The sequence below is a fragment of the Loxodonta africana genome, chromosome 5 (genome assembly GCF_030014295.1).
Source record: "Loxodonta africana isolate mLoxAfr1 chromosome 5, mLoxAfr1.hap2, whole genome shotgun sequence".
NCBI lineage: Eukaryota > Metazoa > Chordata > Mammalia > Proboscidea > Elephantidae > Loxodonta > Loxodonta africana.
This window is the reverse complement of record NC_087346.1, coordinates 99,623,260-99,634,128: the sequence shown is the minus strand read 5'-3', so window position 1 is coordinate 99,634,128 and position 10,869 is coordinate 99,623,260.

Here is a 10,869-nt window from a genome sequence, read left to right as displayed (position 1 = left end):
GAAATAAGTACTTTCTAATTTGTTGTGACATTGAATAGATGTGTTTATTTATTAAAGGATGTAGTAACAGCAGCATGCCACCTTGTCAGAAGAAAGAACAACTTTCCTTTCCTGTGGACAGAGAGAATATAAAGCAAAGAATAGAAAATCAAAGTGTGCTACTGGAACCTGACAAATGTTTACCTAAATAGTTTGAAACTATGGCAGAAACAAACAAAGAAGACCATTAGAGTCAGAGACAACTGCCTATATTTGAGTTTCTGCTCAATTGTGCCAGGCATTACCTTTGACATTTGATAAGTTATCTGAAATGTCATTCTCAGGTTTCTCATTGCAAAGATGTGAATGATGACAGTTACCTCAAAGATCATTGTGAACACACAATGAAAATAAATGTGAGTGACTCTGAAATGCTTTAAGTGACACACACATATTACATATAATTGTTATTAATTACTAAATTCCCAGTGCTCTTAATCCAGCTAATATTTGGCCAGAAGAGTTTTTAATATCCTGGAAACTTCAGTAACCTGGACAGTTGAGCTTCTTTGAGTTTTAAATTTTAATTATTGTTGAACCTCATCACAATCCCATCAAGCTCAATTCATCTTATGGGAAATAACCCGCAGCAATTAAAATTATGTGAGGCTCTCACATCCAAAGATTTTGTTGAGGAATTTACTGCCTTAGAATTAAAGACAGAAGTTTCTTACAGCAAACATAGACATTATCATCAAAAAAGAAGTATTGTGTTACCAAAAGAGGATATTCTGAATAATTTTTTTTCTCCACCGATTACAACAGATTTTTTTAAAAATAGGTAAAAATCATTTTAACAATAACAGAGACACGTAAATAAAGCATGAAAACTACAATCTTTCTTCATTTTACCCCAACACTTCCAAATTATTTTGCTTGAGGTAATCAGTGTTACATAATTGCAAATTAAGGTGTCTTTTTAAACATTTTTAATGTTGCTAGCCCTGGTAGTATAGTTGGTTAAGAGCCTGGCTGCTAACCAATGGGTCAGCAGTTCGGATCAGCCAGCTTTTCCTTGGAAACCCTATGGGGCAGTTCTACTCTGTCGGAATCGACTCCAGGGCGATGTGTTTTTGTTTGTTTGTTTAAAACTTACATGTACAAACAGTCTGTCATTGAATGTAAATGAGCTTGCTTTAGAATGATATTCTCAAAGGTCAAAGATCTTTTGTTCAAGGAAATAGGGTCATAACACTTAAGTATTAAAAAATACTTCCTGACTGTCGTTCTTCTTGTATAGTCCAGATAAACCTTGCAGATAAAGTTTTGGAATTATGTCTCAAACCAAGGGTACTGAGGGGGAAAAAATATATATATATATACATGTTCAGGTGTTTGGTAACATGTGGGTAAGCATTCGGATGTTGAAAAGATATTATTTGTAACAAATGAAGAACCTATATGAAGGCAATAGTTATTTAACTTTGACTTTCTTTAAAATTTCCCTGATCCTCCTATAAACCAAAAATAGATTTCTCCCTGACTGTGTTACCAGAGAATAGCCTCGCTTCTTGTCTTTGGTGTAGTAAAGAATTCAAACACTGAGACAAAGAGCTTATTAGCCAGCAGACTAGGTAGCATCAAGGAGGCTACTCAGGTATAGAGAGGGTCTGGGAGTCCTGATAGTCGTTTTCTTAGGGTTTTATACCCTTTTCCCCTTATCTCTCCCTGTTAAATTTTAACAGCCAAGTCAAGGACCTTATCAAGTTAGGGACTATCTTATTGAGGAATGTCACCACCCCTTGTCTCTTCCTCCTCCCGAGTGCAAGCTCTCTCTCTGCCCCTTACATCTTTCTCCCCTCAAGTGCCATTCTCCCAAAACTTTGGGGCTGTTGAAGGGGGATGGTCTGTCTTCTGTAGCTACTTCTTGCTGTCATTGAGGTGAAGAGCTGACCCTTGTTCCCTGATGGGGAGGTTAGCTTGACTTCGGGAGCCGAGGATGGAGGTGTTGGACAGCTTGATCCAAAATGCTTTCAGGACTTGTATTATTTGATAAAGTCTGAATTACAGCCATTTGCAATCAAAACTTTTGTAACCTAGAGGATAAAAACGAGTTAGTATTTTAAAGAGGCAGGGCCCAAATAGTAAAAGAAGAATCAAAGATATTTAAGGACCACAGAATGGTGTTTTCTTGGGGCCCTTGGTCAATAGTGGCTAGTTCATTGAAATTGGTAGATTTTATTCTGTAGGCATTCATTCTCTCAACCAGGTACACTAACATGTGGTCTCTTGTCTACCTGCCTCTTCCGGTGTTATAATCCCATCTCAGGTCCGTGTCTGGGACTGTGGTGGTGCCCATGGGGTAGGCCTGTTGGTATTGTATGTATAGCCCACCTGCTGCCTCGGAGACATTTAATCTTTCCCCCTGGGTGAGCATTTGGTTACAGATTATCATTGTCTTTCCACACCAAATCAAAGGTGAGTGTTAAATTCCTAAACTTTTCTATGTAATTGTTATGGTCGTCAGAGAAACTTCTTAGTTCTATTTTTAACTTTCCTAAGTCCTGTACTGAAAACGGAACCTGTACCCTGACTGGTCCATTAGGCCCAGTCACTTCTTAAAGGGGGCACAGGTAGGGTGGTGAAGGTGCTGTGGGCAAGGAATTGAAGTCGGGAGGAGCAGGAGGACGAAACATTTCTCTTTGGTACTTAAGGATGTGGCTGTAGGATTGGTGTTGTTTTGTGGGTTAGTAAGGTTTGGGTCTAAGATGCCCGTTGTTTGGCTCTGGCCGGATTTCTCTTTCTCTCAATTTATATTGAGGCCATGCAGTGTTATAAAAGAAGACTAATCTCTTTTTCTGCAGGGTTTGAGGGTCAAACCTGTCCCAATTTTTGAGGATACATCTCAGAGGCGAGGCCGGTGGTACTGAGTTTTGGTTTCCCATCTGGAAAGGAATAGAGTGAGTCATAAGGGTGGGAAGTCTCCTGTGCCCCCTGTGTTAAATCACTGCCTGGAGAAGGTGTCTCTTCTCAGGCCTGGGCTTCCAGATTTAACTAGTCTTACTGTGTAGCCTTGCTCCTGAACTTTCTTGCCTAGAAACTTCTTACCGTCTCTGTCCAAGGGTCATTGTTTACATTGGGCTTCCAGAATTAATTAGTCTTACTGTGTACCCCATCCTGAAGTTTCTTGTCTAGAAACTTTTTTATTGTGTTGGACTTCCAGAATTAACTATTCTTACTGTGTAGCCCGTCCTGAAGTTTCTTGCCTAGAAACTTCTTATTGCCTCTGTCTGGGATGTCTTCATTTCATTGGTAAACTTTACTGTCTATTGAAGCTGACAGTTTGATTGCCTTGCCCCCTGACACACCGAATAATCTTGGGGGTCTCTTGGAATTGGGCGTATGAGATGATTTAGCATTTGTGGGAGCTACTCTTTTTTCCATACCCAAGGGGGGTAATCTTATTGTTTTCTGGTCTCCTCCCTTCCTTTTCTCTGCAGAACCAGCAAACCCGCTCCTCATGTCTGCCCATCTGTATACTTTATGAATTATTTCTGCACACTGGAAGAGGGAGTCAGGGTGTGGAGGGCTGTCATAAACTAGGCTCCTGCAGCCCACTTCTTTGCATACTCTCGGACATTCAGATTCTTTGTAAGGGGGGTAACAGATACAACTTTAGTTAGTCTAATGAACACTACTAAGATTCTTAATTCAATGAGGTGGTCCAGTGTATCCCTATTCATTCTTTTATAACATGAAAGTAGGAGGAGCTGATCAAGGAAAGGCTGCCTATGTTTAGCTTCACAGTGGTGGTATAAACAGGAAAGGGAGAGAGGTCCTTCGCCAGAAAAATTATCCCTTAGCCTATCACAAATACAGCACTGATCAGTTTTGCAAAGAACACAGTGGATGTAGATGTAAGTATGTTAGCCAGAAGTTGGATGGGGCTGAGAGGTGCAAAAGATAGATGGGTGGCTGGTCTCTTAAAGAGACTCACTGACTTGGCATGACTATTGTTGAGGTTAGCGGGGGTCAGGTGTTCTGGGCCTAAAATGTGCTGCTTTGTGAGCAGGACTCTTAGAGGATGTGACCCCCCTAGTCGGCCGGTGCTTCTCTTACCTATCTTGGTTTCTCTCCTGGTTGTCTAAGACAGTCAGGAGGGCTCGGAACGCTGGGCTGCCAACCCTTATGTGCATGTCCCTGGATGAGCCTGGTTGTGAAGTTGGAAGTCCCTGTGTGGCCCCTGCACGTCTCAGGTTTGACCCAGACATCTCTGCAAAGTGCAGGGAGGAAGTGCCTCTTTTCTGTGGAGTTTGAAAGAGTCAGACACTCATTATTACCGTATTCTTGTTAATAGTCAGACCAAGTACAGACAAATCTTTCTAGCACCTCTTAGACCTCTCTCTCAAGAAGAAACAAAACACACACAGACGTAGAGGTAGGGATACCTTGGCACTGGGCTGGAAAGAAAGAGAACCCACACTCCGAGGTGGACTCACCACTTTCCAGACGAAAAGAGGAGCAAATTTTCTATCCCAGTTACCACACCAGAATATGTTACCAGAGAATAGCCTCAGTTCTTGTCTTCAGTGTAGGAAAGAATTCAAACACTGAGACAAACAGTGTCGAGCAAGCAGAGGTTTATTAGCTAGCAGAGGGTTAGTAGCAAAAGTACACGTGACTAGGGTGCATCAAGCAGGCTACTCAGATATAGAGAGAGTCTGAGAGCCCCGATAGTGGTTTTCTTAGGGTTTTATACCCTTTTTCTCTTATCTCTCCTTGTTAGCATTTAACAGCTAAGTCAGGGACCTTATCAAGTTAGGGACTATCTTACTGAAGAATGTCACCACCCCCACCTCTTCCTCTTTCCGAGTGCAAGCTCTGTCTCTCCCCCTTACAACTGGCCACATTTTTACTCTTGCATACTTTGTGTGTGTGTGTTTTCGTGCATAATAGTAGATGAAATCTATCTGAACATCATAAGGGACTTGAAATTGCAGAATTAGCTGAGAATACAATTTTCTTTTAAAGGGGTCTATTTAATGAAAGGGAAACACTGATGACATAGCGGTTAAGTGCTACGGCTGCCAACCAAAAGGCTGGCAGTTCGGATCTAACAGTTGCTCCTTGGAACCTCTGTGGAACAGTTCTACTCTGTCCTGTAGGGTCGTTATGGTCAGAACCAACTCAATGGCAATGGGTTATTTAATAAAAGAGGTGTTTCTGTGACTTGGATACACATGGGGTTTATACAGTGTTCATCACTCTGAAATAACCAATTGTATAGACAGAAGAATCTGAACGTTAGAATAAGACAAGTCTGGGTATTTTTGAAACCATCAAGCTGCAGTCTCTTAGATAATTTTTTCATTTTAAAGAGCCTATTTTTTTTTTTTTATGAGAAAATAGCAAGCTCAGCACATTGTTTTAAATATTGAATGGCACTATTTTTATTTTATTTGTGTAAAGGGCCTGTTCTAGGCAGAATTTCTAGGAATCCCCGATATTCTATATCCAAATCCCCAGAACCTGTGAATGTGACGAGCTATCCCTCCATGACTATGTTATGTTATATGGTTATTAAAAAAAAAAAAAAAAAGTGCTGTTGAGTTGATCCCAACTCATAGCAAACTTATATGGTTACATAAAAAAAAAACAAACCAAACCCTGTGCCATCGAGTCGATTCTGATTCATAGCGACCCTATAGGACAGAGTAGAACTGCCCCATAGAGTTTCCAAGGAGCGCCTGGTGGATTTGAACTGCCGACCTTCTGGTTAGCAGCTGTAGCACTTAACCACTGCGCCACCAGGGTTATATATCCAGTGTTATATATATAGTTGACCTTAAAAAAAGGAAAATTATCAAGCAGGGACTAATCTAATCTGATCTAGTGTAACCTAATATAGAGAACTTTCTCTGGCTAATAGCACAACAGGAAGGCAGGAGAAGAAGACAAAGAGATAGGAAGGAGAGGAAGTCAGAGAGATTTCAAGAGTGGGAAGGACTTGACACTTTGTTGCTGCTTGGAAGATAAGGGGGTCACTTGAGAAGGAATGCGGGAGCCCTCTAGAAGCAGGAATCCATCCCTAACAGACAGCCCTTAAGAAAATAGAGACTTCAGGGATGTTAACCTGCATGCTGCCAGCAACCGGAATGAACTTAGAAGTAGATTCTACCCAGGCTTCAGGTAAGAGCCCAGCCCCGTTGACATCTTGATTTCTGCCTTGTGATGTCCAAAGCAAAAACCCAACCAGACTAGTCAGTTTTTGACTTACAGAATTATGAGATATCAGATTTGTGTTATTTTAGTCTGCCATGTTTGTGGTAACTTGTTATACAGCAAGAGAAAACTAATCGTCATTGTTAGTTGCTGTCAAGCTGATTTTGACTCATGGCGACCCCATGTGTGCAGAGTAGAGCTGTGTTCTATAGGGTTTCAAGGCTGTGACATTTTGGAAGTAAATGGCCAGGTCTGCCTTTTGAGTTTTTTTTTTTATGGATGGGTTTGATCCACCATTCTAACAGAGGTCAAGCGCACAACCATAACCACCAGGAACCAAAACGAATACAGGTTCCCAGAGTTTGGACATTGCAGGTGTTAAATTTTAGTTCACTTTCCTGATTTATGCAAATCATAGCATTTTTCTTTCTTACCTGGATCACACTGTACTGAATGCTAAAAAAAAAAAAAAAAAAAAAAAGCTTTCTCTGATCCCATCAGGGAGGGATAATTTTTTAAAAAGATCTTTTTTTCCTTTTGTAACTATCATAAGAATTTTGTTTACATCTTTTAGCACACCAATCTCATTTTGATATTTAATATAATTATGTGTGGAGTATCTTATCTTCAGAACTAGACAAGAAAATTTTTAAGGTAATGGACAGAATTTTATTCATCTTTATTTGCAATCTTACCGCTTGGCACGGTAAATTGTGAACATTTATATCTCTTCAAATATTTATTAAATAGATGTGTATTTACTGATTAATCACTTGATATATTTTACAATCAAATATAATAAATTAAACAATTACGTATCCTATTGTTAAATATAATTATCAGTGGAACCATTAGCTTATAATAACTGTGAAATAAATTCTTGATAATACTGAGATAAATTTTAAGTGAAGTAATTAACTTATTGTTACGAAATCAGTTTTGTACCCACCATTTCATTTGTATCTGTCCTGTTGTCTGATTTATTTCCTGTCTTACAGGTGTACAGATTTTCTAGCGGTTCCAAGCCAACAGGTGTCCCATAAATGTTAAACAAAAGAAGAAGCCTTGGGAAAATATCCAAAACATTAAGATTATAGCTTTGATGTGAAGAATCCTCACCATTTGAAGAGGTCCAAAAGTCATCAGTAGTCATTATGTATCTTACGAGGGCAATGAAATTTAAACACATTTGTCAAGTACTCTTTACAAAATACTTCCCATAATATTTGAGAGGTGAAAAAGTTCAGGATCTATGTATTTGCCAGTTCTTCCATTGTCATTCTCCTTAGTAGTTTTTAGAGAAGTCATTGACTTACATATAACAGTATCAAAAGATTAAATTTTTCTTAGATAGCTTTCAGATCTGAAAAATAAATATAAAGGGAGAAAGTCATGTTACTTCCATTTACATAAATTAGTGCTTTAAGGGAAATTTTGAAGCCAAACATAATAAGGAGAAGAAATAGTGAAATCAGAACATGAAATAATGACAAAAATTCCTACTTAACCTAGAAATGAAATTATGCATTTAGAAAGCTCAAAATTAAAGCTTTAAGAGGAAATCAACTATATATTTTTATTAAAATATTAATAAATCAGCAGTTAGATTTTTTGCTATTTTGTTATAAAGATAATCCATTTGTGACTATAAATCAAGTTTTCAAACTACTTCAGGTATTGCTTAGGAAAATCCATTAATGTGAATAAAAATACTCCCACTCCCAAGTTCTACTATTTTAGGTACTTCAAATTTCATTTCCTTAGGAGGTTAAACTTACATCTGTTATAAACCAATTGGTTTATGCTATTCAACAATAAAAATATGGTTTAGTGTAAATTTAGCTGTGGTAATTCTTCCAAACCAGTTCCTATTATGTTGATTTTGACTCATATCGACCCCATGTATTTCAGAGTAAATCTGTGCTCAGTAGGGTTTTCAACAGCTGTGATCATTTGGAAGCAGATCTCCAGACCTTTCTTTTGAGCACTTCTGGGTGAATTCAAACTTTCACTCTTTCAGTTAGTAGCCGAGTGTTTAACTGTTTGTATTACCCAAGACTGTCTTTGTCTCTCGTTGTTGTTGTTCAGTGCCCTCCAATCAGTTCCAACTCATAGCAACATGATCTGCAACATGATCTACAACAAAACACTGCCTGGTCCTATGCCATAACCACAATCATTGCTATGCTTCAGCCCATTGTCGGAGCTACAGTGTCAATCCATCTCAATGATGGTCTTCCTCTTTTTTGCTGACCTTCTACTCTAGCAGGCATGATGTCTTTCTCAAGGGACTGATCCCTCCCGATAACATGTCCAAAGAATGTGAGATATAGTCTCATCATCCTTGCTTCAAAGGGCATTCTGGCTGTACTTCTTCCAAGACAGATTGTTCACTCTTCTGCCAGTCCATGGCATAGCCAATATTCTTAGCCGACACCATAATTCAAAGGCATCAATTCTTCTTCAGTCTTCCTTATTCATTGTCCAGCTTTTTCATGCATATGAGGCTATTGAAAACACCATGGCTAGGGTCAAACATACCTTAGTTTTCAAGGTGACATCTTTGTTTTTTAACCCTTTAAAGAGGTCTTTTGTAGCAGATTTGCCCAATGCAACGTGTTGTTTGATTTCTTGACTGCTGGTTCCATGGGCATTAATTGTGAATCCAAGTAAAATGAAATTCTTGACAACTTAATTTTTTTCTCCATTTACCATGATGTTGCTTATTGGTCCAATTGTGAGGATTTTTGTTTTCTTTATGTTGAGGTGTAATCCATACTGAAGGCTGTGGTCTTTGATCTTCCTCAGTAAGTGTTTCAAGTCCTCTTCACTTTCAGCAAGGAATGTTGTGTCATCTGCAGACCACACATTGTTAATGAGTCTTCCTTCAACCCTGATAATCTGTTCTTCTTCATATAGTCCAGTTTCTCGGATTATTTGCTCAGATACAGATCAAATAGGTATAGTGAAAGGATACAACCCTGACTCACACCTTTCCTGACTTTAAACCACGAAATATCCCCTTGTTCTGCTTGAACAACTGCCTCTCTATGTACAGGTTCCTCATGAGCACAATGGAGTGTTCTGGAATTCCCATTCTTTGCAATTTTACCCATAATTTGTTATGATCCACTTTGTGTAGTCAATAAAACACTGGCAAACATCTTCTAGTATTCTCTGCTTTCAGTCAGGACCCATCTGACATCAGCAATGATATGCCTGATTCCAATTCCTCTTCTGAATCTGTCTTGAATTTCTGGAAGTTCCCTGCCGATGGATTGCTGTGCCCAATTTTGAATAATCTTCAGCAAAATGTGACTTTCAAGTGATATTAATGATATTGTTCAATAATTTCCACGTTCAATTGGATCACCTTTCTTGGGAATAGGCCTATATATGGATCTCTTTCAGTTGGTTGGCCAGGCAGCTGTCTTCCAAATTTCTTGGCATAGAAGAGTGAGTATTTCCACCGCAGCAACCACTTGTTTAAACATCTCAATTTTTATCCTGCCAATTCCTGGAACATTGCTTTTCGCCTTCAGTGAAGCTTAGACTTCTTCCTTCAGTTTCATCAGTTTCTGATCATGTGGTGCCTCCTGAAATGGTTGAACGTTGACCAGTTCTTTTTGATATTGTGACTCTATGTGTTCCTTCCATCTTCTTTTGATGCTTCCTACATTGTTTAGTATTTTCCCTGTAGAATCCTTCCATATTGCAGCTTGAGGCTTGAATATTTTCTTCAGATTTTTCAGCTTGAGAAATGCTGATCCTGTTCTTCCCTTTTGACTTTCTAACTCTAGGTCTTTGCACATGTCATTATAGTACTTTGTCATCTCAAGCTGTTCATTAAAATTTTGTGTTCAGCTCTTTTACTTCACCATTTCTTTCTTCTGTTTTAGCTACTGGACATTCAAGACTAATTTTCAGAGTACCTTCTGACATCCATTTTGGCCTTTTTTCTTTCCTTTTTTTTAATGGCCTCTTGCTTTCTTCACGTGTCATGCCCTTGATGTTATTCCACACCTTGTCTGGTCTTTGATCATTGGTATTTGACTTGTCAAATCTATTCTTGAGATGGCCTCTAAATTCAGGTAGAATATACTCAAGATTGTACTTTGGTTCTCATGGACTTGTTTTAATTTTCTTCAGTTTCAGCTTGAACTTGCATACAAGCAATCGATTGTGTATTCTGCAGTCAGCTCCTGGCCTTCTTCTGATTAATGGCATTGAGCTTTTTTATCTTCTCTTTCCACAGATGTGGGAGATTTGATTCCCGTGTATTCCATCTGGTGAGTGCCAAGTGTAGCATAACCATTTATGTTGTTGAAGAAAGGTATTTTCAGTGAAGAAGCTGTTGGTCTTGCAAAATTCTATCATGCAATCTCCAGCATCCTTTCTATCACCAACACCATGTTTTTAATTACTGATCCTTCTTCTTTGTTTCCAACTTTTGCATTCCAGTCACCAGTAATTATCAATGCATTCTTTATCTTCAGCCTTAGTAGTTAGTGTGTGAATTTGAATACCAGTCATAATTATGGGTCTTTCTTGTAGGCTTATGGATATTATCACGGACAGCTTTGTTCTACAGTATAGACCTTGAAATATTCTTTTTGAAGTTGAATGCAACAGAATTCCTCTTCAAGTTGTCATTCCCAGCAGAGTAGA